The sequence below is a fragment of the Lepus europaeus genome, chromosome 6 (assembly GCF_033115175.1).
Source record: "Lepus europaeus isolate LE1 chromosome 6, mLepTim1.pri, whole genome shotgun sequence".
NCBI classification, from domain to species: Eukaryota; Metazoa; Chordata; class Mammalia; order Lagomorpha; family Leporidae; genus Lepus; species Lepus europaeus.
Window position 1 is genome coordinate 25549793 of NC_084832.1, and position 5441 is coordinate 25555233.

The 5441-nt window shown below is 40.0% G+C and overlaps 1 non-coding gene across 1 annotated transcript; it reads left to right on the forward strand.

The window, feature by feature from the left end:
• The first annotated feature begins 217 nt into the window (after positions 1–217).
• LOC133762681 (U2 spliceosomal RNA) lies at positions 218–408 on the forward strand. The gene has a single exon (XR_009866347.1). It is a non-coding gene; the product is annotated as a U2 spliceosomal RNA (small nuclear RNA).
• Positions 409–5441: the final 5033 nt, after the last annotated feature.

Consider the following 5441-nt stretch of genomic DNA (forward strand, 5'->3'; position numbering starts at 1 on the left):
AGAACTTGAAGAGAGAGAGAGGGAGAGACAGACAGATAGAAGTCTGCCACCTGCTGATTCACTCCCCAAATCTCTGCAGCTGCTAGAGCTGGGCTGATCTGAAGCCAGGAGCCAGGGGCTTCCTCCGTCTGCCATACATGTACAGGAGTCCAAGCAGGTAGGCCTGCTTATGCTGCTTTTCCTGGCCATCAACAGGGAGCTGGGCTGAAAGTGGAGGAGCCTATCTCGGCCTTTTGGCTAAGATCAAGTGTAGTATCTGTTCTTATCAGCTTAATATCTGATATGTCCTCTATCCAAGGACAATATATTAAATGGATTTTTGGAGCTGGGAGTTGGAATAGGAGCTTGCTCCGTCCACTCCGCACATCAACCCTATATTGCAGTACCTCTAGGCATGGTGCACCCTTTCGGGGGAATATATACAAATAAACAAATAAAAAATAAAATTAAAAAAAGAAAGTGGAGGAGCCTGGACTCAAACTGGTGCTCATATGGGATGCTGGTGCCACAGGGCGATGCTTAACCTACTGTACCACAGTACTGCCTCTTCCCCGCCCCCGTGAGTGGGATTTCTTTCTGGATTTCTCTTTCAGAGAGTTCACCATTAGCATATAAAAATAAAAATAAAAAAACCCTACCTTTTGTATGTTTATTTTGTAACCTGCAACTTTACTGATTTGGTTGACAATACGACATTTGAGTATAAGTGATGATAAGGTTGTAGGAACATAGGAACAGCTCCATTTTCATTTTCATAGTCAGTGATCAATAGATAAAGCATGAAATTGAAAAATCAAGAAATAGTTACTGTATTGTATGGATACATGAATAAATAAAGTGATCAGCGTTGTATTTGAAATTCTGGTTTAGGGGGTTGGTGCTATGGTGTAGCAGGTAAAGGCATCCCATATAGGCACTGATTCAAGTCCTGGCTTCCAATCCAGCTCGCTCTCTGCCTCTCCTTCTCTCTCTGTGTAACTCTGACTTTCAAGTAAATAAATAAAATATTTTTAAAAAAAGAAATAGAAAAAAGAAATTCTGGCTTAAAGACTTGAAAGGAGTCACCTCTGGGGAGTAAACAAATGGGTATGGTCAGTGAAGCCAAGTGATTATATATGCATGTATATGTGTATAATTATTTTATATAGATACATATATGCACTCATCAAAATGTTAACAGTGGTTACATTATGTTCATATTTCTTCTTTCTTATCTAACTTTTTCTTTTTTTCTTTTTTCTTTTATTTTTTTTTTGACAGGCAGAGTGGACAGTGAGAGAGAGAGAGAGAGACAGAGAGAAAGGTCTTCCTTTTGCCATTGGTTCACCCTCCAATGGCCGCCGCGGCTGGCGCGCTGTGGCCGGCGCACCGCGCTGATCCGAAGGCAGGAGCCAGGTGCTTCTCCTGGTCTCCCATGTGAGTGCAAGCCCCAAGGACTTGGGCCATCCTCCACTGCACTCCCTGGCCATAGCAGAGAGCTGGCCTGGAAGAGGGGCAACCGGGACAGAATCCAGCGCCCCGACCGGGACTAGAACCTGGTGTGCCGGCGCCGCAAGGCGGAGGATTAGCCTAGTGAGCCACGGCGCCAGCCTTTCTTATCTAATTTTTTAAGATTTATTTATTTATTTGAAAGAAATAGTTACAGAGAGGCAGAGGCTGAGGCAGAGGGAGAGGTCTTTCATCTGCTGCTTCACTCCCCAGATAGCCACAATGGCCAGATCTGGGCCAATCTGAGGCCAGGAACCTGAAGCTTCTTCCAGGTCTCCCACGTGGGTGCAGGAGCTGAAGGATGTGGGCCATCTTGCACTGCTTTCCCAGGCCATAGCAGAGAGCTGGATCAGAAGTGGAGCAGCCAGGACAAGAACCGGCGCCCCCATGGGATGCTGCCATTGCAGGTGCCAGCAACCTGTCTAAATATTTTAAAAATATGGGTTATGTATAATTTTTAAAAATGTTCATTTCCTTTTCTGTGTTATTAAACTGCATAGGATTTAAGACAAGGATTTCTCCTAATGTATTGTAGCTGTTGAAAACCCTCCTGGTGATTTTTAGGTTGTAAATTGCTCTTAATGTGTATTTTTGGAAATAACTCTCACAGTTACCTCTATGGGTGGTCTTAATAATAGCTTAGAAGGATCTACTGTTTGCCTCCTGGTCTCCTGTACACTAAGGAACAACTCAATTATACAGTCTTAGCCTCTGAGTCTTGCATACCTGATGCCACATTCTGCAAGGTTTCTACCAACTGCCCTTTAGAAAGCAGTTATAGTAATGTGAACTTATTGAGTATAGAATTGAATAAAATGAGATAATTATTTTGCCCAACTAAATAAGAATATTTGGCACAGAAAATATTTGAAGAATTACTAACTTAAAATGGTGCACAGTTAGAAAGTATTTAAAACAGAATTCCTCATAACTGAATCAAAGAGAGGATTGAAAGACCTCTCTATCACATAAATGTGGTAATAGGATGGTTACATTCCGGATTTTCTTGTATATATGGAAGAACAAAATTTTAGGTTGATTTGGATAACGCATACGCCAATAAAGTTTACTAAGTTGTGCAACAAACTGAGAACAAGTGAATATTACAAAGACTAGCATGAGAACTTGGAAAGCAAAAAAAAAAAAAAATGATATAGAAAGTTGGTGGCTCAAAGATTAATTAAAATCAAGTTATTAAGTGTTTATGTGATAGTGACATAGGTTTAAACAGGACAAACATGCTAATCAAATACAGAATGCAAAAAAGGAGTTTGAAAGAAGACATGAGAGAGGTTTTATTGTGTATGTGTGGTAGGCAGAATGAGCTCCCAAAGATATCCACACACAAATCCCTGGAACCTTTGAATAAATTACATTTCACAGGAAAAGGGACTTAGCAGATATAATAAGGATATAAGTCTCAGGATTTGTAATTATTGTAGATTATCCAGAAGAGAGTACAACTCCAAGTGTAAAAGGCCCCATATCAGGATGGGAAAAACTCATCTAGGGACATTGGGGCAGCCTTAAGTATTTAGCCGGCAAGAAAACGAAGACTGCTATTACTGTTCCCTCAAGGAACTGGATTCTCCCAGCTGCTCAAGTGAACTTGGCATCATACCCTTGCAGTAAGGTCACGCAGGCACTTTGGTTTCATCCTTATAAAACTCGGAGCCCAGAAATCAGTTGAGGTAGCACAGACTTCTGACTTAAAGAACTGTGAAGTCATAATATGAGGGTGTTTTTAAATGTGCAAAGAGAATGTATATTATGAAAAAATGCATGAATTTAAGAAAATGCTTCAGAATACATTTTTAAAATTCCATGAACCTTGTAAAGTATGTTGTGAATGTGACTTTTTAAGCCTTTCAGTACATGATAATTTGTTAAAATAGCCAAAAGAATCTAAGCAGTATGACTTGGTAGAATGGAATAGGGTCTTCATCACAAAAGAAGTTTAATTTAGAGAAGGGTGGTGTGCATGAGTATAGAAAGAGTGAAATTAGTCATGTCAAATGATTAAATAATGACAACTTCATGGACATTATTAAATTGATCTTGAAAGATAGAATGATGTGTTAGCTAGCTGAAAACATGTGAAAAATATGTCTTTTTTAATTTTTGTGTCTAATCTCAGGTACTAGAAGACCATGGTAGATTATATAGTTAAATCATGATGGTAGTTTTTCAGATAGAAATGAGAAGTGTGCACTGTATAATACCAGGATGTGCAAATGACACCCTGAAGAAGAGCTAATAAAAAAAAACCAAGTAAGTCGGTCAGCCTTAACTTTTAGAAGTAATTTTGCACATTTCCTTTTTAAAAAAATTATTTATTTATTTATTTATTTATTTGAAATGCAGAGTTACAGAGAGGCAGAGAGAGAGAGAGAGATCTTCCAGGGGCCAGCACCGTGGCTCACTTGGCTAATCCTACTCCTGCGGCGCCAGCATCCCATATGGGCGCCGGTTCTAGTCCCAGTTACTCCTCTTCCAGTCCAGCTCTCTGCTGTGGCTCAGGAGGGCAGTGGAGGATGGCCCAAGTGCTTGGGCCCTGCACCCGCATGGGAGACCAGGAGGAAGCGCCTGACTCTTGGCTTCGGATCCGCATAGCTCCGGCCATAGCGGCCATTTTGGGGGTGAGCCACGGGAAGGAAGACCGTTCTCTCTATCTCTCTCTCACTGTCTATCTGTCAAATAAAGAGAGAGAGAGAGAGAAAGAGAGAGAGAGATCTTCCATCTGCTGGTTCACTCACCAGATGGCCACAATGGCCTGAGCTGTGCCTATCTGAAACGAGGAGCCAGGCGCTTTTTCCGGGTCTCCCACGCAGGTGTAGGAGCCTAAGGACTTGGGCCATCTTCCATTGCTTACCCTGGCCATAGCAGAGAGCTGGATTGGAAGTGGAGCATCTGGGACTTGAACTGGTGCACATCTGGAAAACTGCAGGTGGCAGCTTTACCTATTATGCCACAGCACAAGCTTGGTAATTGTATTTATTTCTATGTAAACACATGACTCAGAATAGTAAAACATCTATAAATATAATGAATATGTCCAAAACACAAGTAAAGCCATTAACCTGCATTTGTCATTTAGTATATTAAAATTTGAGGTAGCCTTGGAAGACAGTAGATGATCACTCAGGTACTTGTGCTCCTGCCACCTCTGTGGAAGACATGGACTGAGATCCGAATTCTTGGCTTCGCCTGGCCAAACCCTGGTTGCGATAGGCATTTGAAGGTATTGAACCAGCAAATGGAAGTTTGCTCTCTATGACTTTCAAATAATTAAAATTAAATGAATACATTTTAAATATTGTTGTAGGAGCTTCAAAGAAATTATAAATATGTAAACTATGTCTTGATAATGAATATAATCAAGCTGCAGAGGCAGGGTCTAATTTTTGAGAATTTAAATAAACAGCTAATACGAATTTAGAATTTTTATCCCAAAATATCTTTCATAAATATTTTAAATAAGAACATTTCTAGGTTATTTGGGATATGAAATTCTACTTTAATATTCAATGTATTCATGGTCCAAATAAAAAAGAGAACATATTGCCAAGGCCTTATTCACAAGCACAGGGATTTTGTATGTTTTTATCCAAGGTGCACAATGACCAATGCCATTGATGAAAAAAATGTTAAAAGACTTATTGTTAACAATGGAGATGCACAGTTGAAGCAGAACACACAAGACCCTTTGAGCAAGCACTGTTTTTTTTTTTTTGTTTTGTTTTGTTTTCGTTTTTTTTTTTTTTTTTTTCATCTAAAGGTGTGGTTGGGCAAGGAGACTTATTGAAAAGAATGTTCTAGTACAGGTTACCCTGCACTGACCCAACTTGTAATGTGTGTAGACTGGCCAGAATAAGATAAATTACTCTTTATTTTTTTCCGTATAAAGGACATGACAACAAGTCTCAGGTCTAGGAAACAAATCCACAGCCCAG